Consider the following 12084-nt stretch of genomic DNA (forward strand, 5'->3'; position numbering starts at 1 on the left):
ATTTTATTTTATTACTTTTTTTTTCCTCCCTTTTCTTCTGAGCCATGTGGCTGACAGGGTCTTGGTGCTGTGGCCAGGTATCAGGCCTGAGCCTCTTAGGTGGGAGAGCCAAGTTCAGGACATTGGTCCACCAGAGACCTCCTGGCCACATGTAATATCAAATGGCGAAAGCTCTCTCAGAGATCTCCATCTCAATGCTAAGGCCCAGCTCCACTCAAAACCCAGCAAGCAACAGTGCTGGACAACCCATGCCAAACAACTAGCAAGACAGGAACACAAACCCACCCATTAGCAGAGAAGCTGCCTAAAGTCATAATAAGTTCACAGACACCCCAAAACACACCACTGGATGTGGTCCTCCCCACCAGAAAGATAAGATCCAACCTCATTCACCAGAACACAGGCACCAGTCCCCTCCACTAGGAAGCATGCACAACCCACTGAACCAACCTTACCCACTGGGGGCAGACATCAAAAACTATGGGAACTACGAACCTGAAAAGGATACCTCAAAGGCAGTAAGTTAAGCAGAATGAGAAGACAGAGAAATATACAGAAGATGAAGGAGCAAAGTAAAAACCCACCAGACCAAACAAATGAAGAGGAAATAGACAGTCTACCTGATGATCCAAAATCTTGGAAATACAATGGAGAAAATACAAGAAATGTTTAATAAGGACCTAGAAGAACTAAAGAGCAAACAAGCAATGATGAACAACACAACAAATGAAATTTAAAATTCTCTAGAAGAAATCAATAGCAGAATAACTGAGACAGAAGAACAATAAGTGACTTGAAGATAAAATACTGGAAATAACTAACACAGAGAAGAATAAAGAAAAAAGAATGAAAAGAATTGAGGACAGTCTCAGAGACAACTGCGACAACATTAAATGCATCAACATTCGAATTATAGGGGTCCCAGAAGAAGAAGAGAAAAAGAAAGGGACTGAGAAAATATTTGAAGAGATTATAGTTGAAAACTTCCCTAACATGGGAAAGGAAATAAGTCAATCAAGTCCAGGAAGCTCAGACACTCACATACAGGATAAATCCAAGGAGAAGCATGTCAAGACATATTAATCAAACTATCAACAATTAAATACAAAGAAAAAGTATTAAAAGCAGCAAGGGAAAAGCAACAAATAACATACAAGGGAATCCCCATAAGGTTAACAGATGATTTCTCAGCAGAAACTCTACAAGCCAGAAGGGTGTGGCAGAACATATTTAAAGTGATGAAAGGGAAAAACTTACAACCAAGATTACTCTACCCAGCAAGGATCCCATTCAGATTTGACAGAGAAATTAAAACCTTTACAAAGAAGCAAAAGCTAAGAGAATTCAGCACCACCAAACCAGCTTTACAACAAATGCTAAGGAATTTCTCTAGATAGGAAACACAAGAGAAGGAAAAGACCTACAATAACAAACAAAAAACAATTAAGAAAATGGTAATAGGAACATACATATCGATAATTACCTTGAATGTAAATGGATTAAATGCTCCAACCAAAAGACATAGACTGACTGAATAGATACAGAAACAAGACCCATATGTATGCTGTCTGCAAGAGACCCACTTCAGACCTAGGGACACATACAGATTGAAAGTGAGGGGATGGCAAAACATATGCCATGCAAATGGAAATCATAAGAAAGCTGGAGTAGCAATTCTTGTATCAGACAAAATAGGCTTTAAAATAAAGACTATTACAAGAGACAAAGAAGGACATGACATAATGATCATGGGATCAATCCAAGAAGAAGATATAACAACTGTAAATATTTATGCATCCAACATAGGAGCACCTCAATACATAAGGCAAATGTTAACAGCCATAAAAAGGGAAATCAACAGTAACACAATCATAGTAGTGGACTTTAACACCCCACTTTCACCAATGGACAGATCATCCAAAATGAAAATAAATAAGGAAACACAAGCTTTAAATGACACATTAAACAAAATGGACTTAATTTATATTTATAGGACATTCCATCCAAAACAACAGAATACACTTCTTCTTATGTGATCATGGAACATTCTCCAGGATAGATCATATCCTGGGTCACAAATCAAGCCTTGATAAATTTAAGAAAATTGAAATCGTATCAAGCATCTTTTCCGACCACAATGCTATGAGACTACATATCAATTACAGGAAAAAAAATCTATAAAAAATACAAACGCATGGAGGCTAAACAATACACTACTAAATAACCAAGAGATCACTGAAGAAATCAAACAGGAAATCAAAAAATACCTAGAAACAAATAATAATGAAAAAACGATGACCCAAAACTTACGGGATGCAGCAAAAGCAGTTCTAAGAGGGAAGTTTATAGCAATACAATCCTAACTCAAGAAACAAGAAACATCTCAAATAAACAACCTAACCTTACACTTAAAGCAATTAGAGAAAGAAGAACACAAAAAACGCAAAGTTAGCAGAAGGAAAGAAATCATAAAGATCAGATCAGAAAAAATGAAAAAGAAATGAAGGAAATGATAACAAAGATCAATAAAACTAAAAGCTTGTTCTTTGAGAAGATAAACAAAATTGTTAAACCACTAGCCAAACTCATCAAGAAAAAAAGGGAGAAGACAGATCAATAGAATTAGAAATGAAAAAGGAGAAGTAATAACTGACACTGCAGAAATACAAAGGATCATGAGAGATTACTACAAGCAACTATAGGCCAATAAAATAGACAACCTGGAAGAAATGGACAGATTCTTAGAAAAGCACAACCTTCTGAGACTGAACCAGGAAGAAATAGAGAATATAAACAGACCAATCACAAGCACTGAGATTGAAATTGTGATTAAAAACCTTCCAGCAAACAAAAGCCCAGGACCAGAGGGCTTCACGGGCAAATTCTTTCAAACACTTAGAGAAGAGCTATCACCTATCCTTCTCAAACTCTTCCAAAATAAAGCAGAGGGAAGAACACTCTCAAACTCATTCTACGAGGCCACCATCACCCTGATACCAAAACCAGACAAAGATGTCACAAAAAAAGAAAACTACAGGCCAGTGTCACTGATGAACATAGATGGAAATATCCTCAACAAAATACTAGCAAACAGAATCCAACAGCACATTGAAAGGATCATACAGCATGATCAAGTGGCGTTTACCCCAGGAATGCAAGGATTCTTCAATATATGTAAATCAATCAATGTGATACACCATACTAACAAATTGAAGTATAAAAACCATATGATCATCTCAACAGATGCAGAAAAAGCTTTCATCAAAATTCAACACCCATTTATGATTAAAAAACCCTCCAGACAGTAGGCATAGAGGGAACTTACCTCAACATAATAAAGGCCAGTCCCTACTGCAGAGCTACTGCTAGAAAAGCGACTTAAAGGGCCCACGTGCCACAGCCCCCTTGGCCCGCCATGCTGTTACCTGTGCTGCTGCTGTTCCACCTTCTTGGCCCGGCCACCGCTGAACCCGCCATTTACTTCAAGGAGCAGTTTCTGGATGGAAATGGGTGGACTGAGCGCTGGATCAAATCCAAACACAAATCGATTTTGGCAAATTCGTTCTCAGTTCCGGTAAGTTCTATGGTGACCTGGAGAAAGATAAAGGGCTGCAGACAAGCCAGGGTGCCTGGTTTTACACTCTGTCGGCCAGATTCGAGCCCTTCAGCAATAAGGGTCATACACTGGTGGTGCAGTTCACCATGAAATGCGAACGGAACATCGATTGTGGGGGTGGCTACATGAAGCTATTTCCAGATGGTCTGGACCAGACAGACATGCGTGGAGACTCCAAATACAACATCATGTTTGGCCCGGACATCTGTGGCCCTGGCACCAAGAAGGTTCATGTCATCTTCAACTACAAGGGCAAGAACGTGCTGATCAACAAGGATATCCATTGCAAAGACGATGAATTCACACACCTTTACATGCTGATTGTGTGGCCTGATAATACCTATGAGATAAAGATTGACAACAGCCAGGTTGAGTCAGGCTCCTTGGAGGATGATTGGGATTTCTTGCCCGCCAAGAAGATAAAGGATCCTGATGCTGCAAAGCCTGAAGACTGGGACGAGTCAGCCAAGATTGATGACCCTACAGACTCCAAGCCTGAGGACTGGGACAAGCCTGAGCACATTCCTGACCCTGATGCTAAGAAGCCCAAGGACTGGGATGAAGAGATGGATGGAGAATGGGAACCAACAGTGAATCAGAACCCAGAGTACAAGGGTGAGTGGAAGTCCCAGCAGATTGACAACCCAGATTACTAGGGCATTTGGATCCACCCAGAGATCGACAACCCTGAGTATTCCACTGATAGCAACATCTATGCCTATGAAAACTTTGCTGTACTGGGCTTGGATCTCTGGCAGGTCAAGTCTTGCACCATCTTTGACAACTTCCTCATCACCAACAATGAGGCATATGCTGAGGCTCATACTGAGAATGTAAGAACTACAAACGAAATTTCTATTAAATTAAGTTTTGTGTCTTCAAAAAATAAAATAAAGTATAAAAATAAAAACATAATAAAGGCCATATATAACAAACCCAGAGCCAACATCATTCTCAATGGTGAAAAACTGAAACCATTTCCGCTAAGATCAGGAACAAGACAAGGTTGCCCCCTCTCACCACTATTATTCAACATAGTATTGGAAGTTTTAGCCACAGCAATAAGAGAAGAAAAAGAAATAAAAGGAATACAAATCAGAAAAGAAGTAAAACCATCACTGTTTGCAGATGACATGATACTATACATAGAGAATCCTAAAGGTGTTACCAGAAAACTACTAGAGCTAATCTATGAATTTGGTAAAGTACCAGGATACAAAATTATTGCACAGAAATCTCTTGCATTCCTATACACTAATGATGAAAAATCTGAAAGAGAAATGAAGGAAACACTCCCATTTACCATTGCAACAAAAAGAATAAAATACCTAGGAATAAACCTACCTAAGGAGACAAAAGACCTGTATGCAGAAAACTATAAGACACTGATGAAAGAAATTAAAGATGATAAAAACAGATGGAGAGGTATACCATGTTCTTGGATTGGAGGAATCAACATTGTGAAAATGACTCTACTACCCAAAGCAATCTACAGATTCCATGCAATCCCTATCAAACTACCAATGGCATTTTTCACAGAACTAGAACAAAAAATTTCACAATTTGTATGGAAACACAAAAGACCCCGAATAACCAAAGCAATCTTGAGAAAGAAAAACAGAGCTGGAGGAATCAGGCTCCTGGACTTCAGACTATACTACAAAGCTACAGGAATCAAGACAGTATGGTACTGGCACAAAAACAGAAATATAGATCAATGGAACAGGATAGAAAGCCCACAGATAAACCCACACACATATGGTCACCTTATCTTTGATAAAGGAGGTAAGAATATACAATGGAGAGAAGACAGCCTCTTCAATAAGTGGGCTGGGAAAACTGGACAGCTACATGTAAAAAGAATGAAATTAGAACATTCCTTAACACCATACACAAAAATAGACTCACAATGGATTAAAGACCTAAATGTAAGGCCAGACACTATACAACTCTTAGAGGAAAAACACTCTTTGACGTAAACCACAGCAAGATGTTTTCTGACCTACCTCCTAGAGTAATGAAAATAAAAAGAAAAATAAACAAATGGGACCTAATGAAACTTAAAAGCTTTTTCACAGCAAAGGAAAACATAAGACAAAAAGACAACCCTCAGAATGGGAGAAAATATTTGCAAATGAAGCAACTGAAAAAGGATTAATCTCCAAAATTTATAAGCAGCTCAATATCAAAAAAAAAATCAACTCAATCCAAAAATGGGAAGAAGACCTAAATAGACATTTCTCCAAAGAAGATATACAGACTGCCAACAAACACATGAAAGGATGCTCAACATCACCAATCATTAGAGAAATGCAAATCAAAACTACAATGAGGTATCACCTCACACTGGTCAGAATGGCCATCATCAAAAAAATCTACAAACAATAAATGCTGGAGAGGGTGTGGAGAAAAGGGAACCCTCCTGCATTGTTGGTGGGAATGTAAATTGATACAGCCACTATGGAGAACAGTATGGAGGTTCCTTAAAAAACTAAAAATAGAACTACCATACGACCCAGCAATCCCACTACTGGGCATATACCCTGAGAAAACCATAATTCAAAAAGAGTCACATACCACAATGTTCATTGCAGCTCTATTTACAATAGCCAGGACATGGAAGCAACCTAAGTGTCCATCGACAGATGAATGAATATAGAAGACGTGGCACACATATATATAATGAAATATTACTCAACCATAAAAAGAAACGAAATTCAGTTATTTGTAATGAGGTAGATGGACCTAGAGTCTGTCATACAGAGTGAAGTAAGTCAGAAAGAGAAAAACAAATATGGTACGCTAACACATATATATGGAATCTAAAAAAAAAAAATGGTTCTGAAGAACCTAGGGGCAGGACAGGAATAAAGATGCAGATGTAGAGAATGGACTTGAGGACACAGGGAGGGGGAAGAGTAAGCTGGGACGAAGTGAGAGAGTGACATTTACACTACCAAATGTAAAATAGATAGCTAGTCACAGTCCACCCTTCCCCCTCCCCATATCCTCAAGTCCATACAAGGCGAAAGAGAGGCATGGACGTGTATACACTACCAAACGTAAGGTAGATAGATAGTGGGAAGCAGCCGCATAGCACAGGGAGATCAGCTCGGTGCTTTGTGACCGCCTGGAGGGGTGGGATGGGGAGGGTGGGAGGGAGGGAGATGCATGAGGGAAGGGATGTGGGAACAGATGTATATGTATGACTGATTCACTTTGTTATAAAGCAGAAACTAATTAAAAAAATAAATAAATAAACTTAAAAAAAAAAAAAAAATAGATAGCTAGTGGGAAGCAGCCGCATAACACAGGGAGATTAGCTCAGTGCTTTGTGCCCAACTAGAGGGGTGGGATAGGCAGGGTGGGAGGGAGATGTAAGAGGGAGGAGATATGGGTATATATGTATACATACAGCTGATTCATTTTGTTATATAGCAGAAACTAACACACCACTATAAAACAATTATACCCAATAAAGATGTTTAAAAAATAAATTAAAAAATGAAAGCACAAAAATAAGCCCATACAATTAGGGTCAATTAATCTACACCAAAGGAAGCAAGAATATACAGTGGAGAAAAGACGGTCTCCCCAGTAAGTGGTGCTGGGAAAACTGGACAGCTACATGTAAAAGAATGAAATTAGAACATTCTCTAACACCATATACAAAAATAAACTCAAAATGGATTCAAGACCTAAATGTAAGACCAGAGTCTATAAAACTCCTAGAGGAAAATATAGGCAGAACACTCTGATATAAATCACAGCAATATTTTTTTGGATCCATTTCCTAAGTAATGGAAATACAAACAAAAATAAGCAAATGGACCTAATTAAACTTAAAACGTTTTGCACAGCAAAGGAAACGGTAAACAACATGAAAAGACAACCTATGGACTGAGAGAAAATATTTGCAAGCAATGCTACCAACAAGGGATTAATTTCCAAAATATACAAACAGCTCATACAGCTTAATATCAAAAACCTAACAACCCAATCAAAAAATGGGTAGAAGACCTAAATAGATATTTCCCCAAAGAAGACATACAGATGGCCAATAGGCACATAAAAAATGTTCAATATCGCTAATTATTAGAGAAATACAAGCCAAAACTATGATGAGGTATTACCTCACACCAGTCAGAATGGCCATCGTTAATAAGTCTACAAATAATAAATGCTGGAGAGGGTGTGGAGAAAAAGGAACCCTCCTACACTGTTGGTGGGAATATAAATTGGTACAGCCACTATGGAGAACAGTATGGAGGTTCCTTAAAAAACAAAAAAATAGAGTTACCATATGATCCTGCAATCCCACTCCTGGGCAAATATCTGGAGAAAATTCTAATTCAAAAAGATACATGCACCCCAATGTTCACTGCAGCACTGCTCACAATAGCCAAGACATGGAAGTAAACTGAATGTCCATCAACAGAAGAATGGATAAAGAAGATGTAGTATATATACAATGAAATATTACTCAGCCATAATAAAGAATGAAATAATGCCATTTGCAGCAACATGGGTGGACCTAGAGATTATCATATTAAATAATGCCATTTGCAGCAACATGGGTGGACCTAGAGATTATCATATTAAGTGAAGTAAGTCAGAGAAAGACAAATATCATATGATATCACTTATAGGTGGAATCTTAAAAAAATGATATAAATGAACTTATTTACAAAACAGAAATAGACTCAAAGACATAGGAAACAAACTTATGGCTACCAAAGGGGATAGCAGAGAGTGGGGGGAGGGGAGATAAATTAGAAGTTTGGGATTAACATATACACTCTACTATATAGTAAATAGGTAAACAAGGACCTACTGCATAGTACACGAAACTATACTCAATATCTTGTAATAACCTATAAAGGAAAAGAATCTGAAAAATATATATATATGTGTGTGTGTATATATATATATGAATCACTCTGCCATACACTCAAAACTAACACAACACTGTAAATTAACTATACTTCAACTAAAAAACAAAAAAAAACAGGGCTGGAGGGGAAAAAAAGCCTCTCACAGCCATCTCAGTCTTTGTATTACCACTGCCAGCTGCTCTTTCTACTGAAAAATCAGGAGGAAAAAATATAGTTTTAACACTAAAAAAGTGCCAGGAAATTTTTATAAGTTCAGTTATCAACCCCCCCTGGAAAGAGGTAAATTCTGTCACCTTTCTTCCGGGCAATATTAATATTTTACCTTTTGAAACCAAAGTCCTTGAGCACAGCTGTTGTCCTCCACTGTTTCTCTAAGCACCTCTCCAGTGCACATGGAGGACAACCCTTTAACCCTCACCCCCGCCCGACCATCCTTTGTCCACTTCTGCTTACTTGATATATACCAGTCTCCTCTGGCTGCCATCCAACTGTAGGCCTTCAGAGCTTAACATGAAATTCCCCCACGTTATCAAGCCCCACTCCCTCCACCGGACTCCATGCATCAAGTCCTTTAATCACTTACTCTAATTCCCCTTATCTACACCTGCCTCACACTAATCCAGTATCTCTGTGGAACAATTAGGCTTCCAAATAGAGGCAATTTCTTCCACTGCCCATTCTTCCCATAGCCAATGGACTGATAGAGTCATAAAATAGGGCAGAGATCACAGAGTTCATCCAGAACACTGGTTTTCAGAGTATTTTTTTTTAAACCTGAACTTTTTTTTCGTCTAAAATTTTCGGGGAAGCCAAATATGCAAAGCAGATAAAGGTAGAGCCACTCGAAATGGGAGTGAGTTTAGAGGGAACCTAGAGATCTGCCTAATCTTGCTCCCCACGCCTCAGCAGTTTTAAGGGACCCCCCAGAAAGCCAAGGCTCAAAGTCTCCACATGTGCTCTTCCTTCTTCCTTCTGCCAGAAGGCTGCGTCCCCCAGGTGTTTGCATGGATCATCCCCTCACTCCAATCAAGTTCCTAAACAAATGCCACTTGTCATGAGGGGCCTTTACTGGTCACTTATCTAAAGTACCCCCCCAAGTCTTCTTTCAGGCTGCCTTAGTCTTATGTTAGTCCAGGTCCTCTAGGAAAAAGATGCCAAGATGGGACAAGAAATGCACAATTTTATCAGGGAAAACATGAGAAAGTGAAAGGAGGCACAGTAAGTCCCCTGTACACGAACGATTTTCATTCCGAGCGCGTTTGTAAGCCCAATTTGCTCGTAAGTCCAACAAATTTAGCCTAGGTACCCAACTAACACAATCGGCTATATGGTACTGTACTGTAGTAGGTTTATAATACTTTTCACACAAATAATACATAAAAAACAAACACACACAAAAAATAAAACATTTTTAATCTTACAGTAGAGTACCTTGAAAAGTACAGTAGTACAGTACAACAGCTGGCATACGGGGCTGGCATTGAGTGAAGAGGCAAGAAGAGTTATGGACTGGAGGAGGGAGAGGAGGTGGGAGATGGTAGAGCTGAAGGATCCTCAGCAATAGGAGATGGAGGGCAAGCTGCAATTTCACCCATGCCTGACGCTGATGGAACACATGATTGCAGCTTTTTTTTTTCTTTTCTTTTTTTTTTTTTTGCGGTATGCGGGCCTCGCACTGTTGTGGCCTCTCCCATTGTGGAGCACAGGCTCCGGACACGCAGGCCCAGCGGCCATGGCTCACGGGCCCAGCCGCTCTGCGGCATGTGGGATCTTCCCAGACCGGGGCACGAACCCGTGTCCCCTGCATCGGCAGGCGGACTCTCAACCACTGCGCCACCAGGGAAGCCCACATGATCGCATCTTTGAAAGTTTGCAGCTTGAAGGTTCATATGTAGGGGACTTACTGTAACTGGGATGGGCTGGAAGAGCTGCAATGAAGGTCTGCTCCTGAGTGAAGGAGAGAGGGAAGGAAGGAAGGAAGGGAGGGGGAAGGGAGGGAGGGGAGGGGGGAGGGTCTTAGACTACAACACACTTCTAAGAAAATTTCCACAAGACCTTCAGAGAGTACTCAAGCTAAAGCTCCCCATCAATGAGCCCTGCATCCATCTTAATGTCCCTGCCATGCTCGGTTATTGGCAGAGAGCAGACCCTGTGAAGCAGGGTCCCAGGCAGCACAGCAGTGGATTTCAGAACGTGGCTGCTGGAGCTCTCAGTCACTCACACACCCTGCAGAAGGAGATCTGAAAGGCCCAGTCTCATGGCCACTGCAATTTTTCTTCATAGCACTATCACTTTCTGATATTGTATTTAGTATTTATTTGGCTATTGTTGTCATCTCTGTGACACCAGGGACATGCTCGGCTTGTTCACCACTGTATCCTCAGAAAAATTCCTGGTAGAAAGTGCTCAACAAATATGTGTTGAATGGATGGATGTGTGGGTGGGTCAGTAGATGGATGGATGGACAGATGACATGGGCTGCAAAGGAGCTATAACATGAAGGGAATAGTATAAAGATCTCAAAGTCCTGTTGTTAATGAAAGAGGAAACAAAAAGTATCTTTCCGCCCTGAATTACATGGGGTATGGGAGAAAAAGCAGACTGAAATCGAGGGGGCTTCAAGAATATTGTTTCCTTGGAGAAGAGACACGATTCAGGGAAAACTGAGGGGAACTCAGCCAAGAGTTTGAGGATATAGGGGAGTTTGTTGGCCACGGGTTGTAATTCATCAAAGCTGAAGACTTAACTTTTCTCAAACCAAATGGTAAAAAACTGGTGACCATGAAAAAAAATGGAAATATAATCTAACCTCCTCTCCTTAGAAAATACACACACCCACACATACTCAGACACGGCTTCTTGTGTGTCGGGGTCATTAATGATCTAGGAATAATGTCATCACCATAGCAGCCTCCACGCTCACCCTCACTCAAACTCTCCACCTTAACCACACTGTTACATAAGGCACTTTCCTGGCTGCAGAAGTTGCAGACTCTGAGACTCTGGACTACAAGAAGATCTGACTCCACTATCTAAAATTCAGAGCCAAGAAGATCTGAAGTAATTAGGACTTAAGTTAGCATGGATGGATGTGGAAATGAGAAACGGGAAATGGCTTCTCTGTGAGTCAACGTTGAAATCTAAAGTGACATTTCTCCCTTACAAGTAAGAACAAAACAGCCCAAAGAATGTCTGCTCTTAGTTTACAGGAGTTTCCAAAATACATGGGCTCCCTCTGATACAATGAGTTTAAATGATTTGTATAACAAACCATAAAATTAAATGTATGTACTTAGAGAACTGGGGCTGCCAAATGGATTCTCCAAAGTAATTGTGCCTTTTTGATTTGCGGCGCCATTTTTAGCCAAAGCTAGTGTAATGCTCTAAACATTTTAATAAAAATGGAATCTCACAAGCCTCCAAGTAGCTAAGGGCAACCTTCAACTTTTAGTGACAGAGTTTAGGCAGTTGCTAAGGATCAAGAGAAGTCCAAGGCGTTTGATGGATTTGATTATGAAAGTGGCTTTCACTTCTGTCTCACTGAGCCCTGGGGACAGGGTCAGAAAAGGGGCC

The 12084-nt window shown here is 40.0% G+C and overlaps 1 pseudogene across 1 annotated transcript; it reads left to right on the forward strand.

Annotated features, from left to right (window-relative positions):
* The first annotated feature begins 3415 nt into the window (after window positions 1-3415).
* Window positions 3416-11534, forward strand: LOC308630039 (calreticulin-like; annotated as a pseudogene). Its single transcript has 2 exons — window positions 3416-5041; window positions 11494-11534. The product of its transcript is annotated as a calreticulin-like (transcript).
* The last annotated feature ends 550 nt before the right edge of the window (window positions 11535-12084 follow it).

The sequence above is a fragment of the Mesoplodon bidens genome (genome assembly GCF_964165515.1).
Source record: "Mesoplodon bidens genome assembly, chromosome: 16".
NCBI classification, from domain to species: Eukaryota; Metazoa; Chordata; class Mammalia; order Artiodactyla; family Ziphiidae; genus Mesoplodon; species Mesoplodon bidens.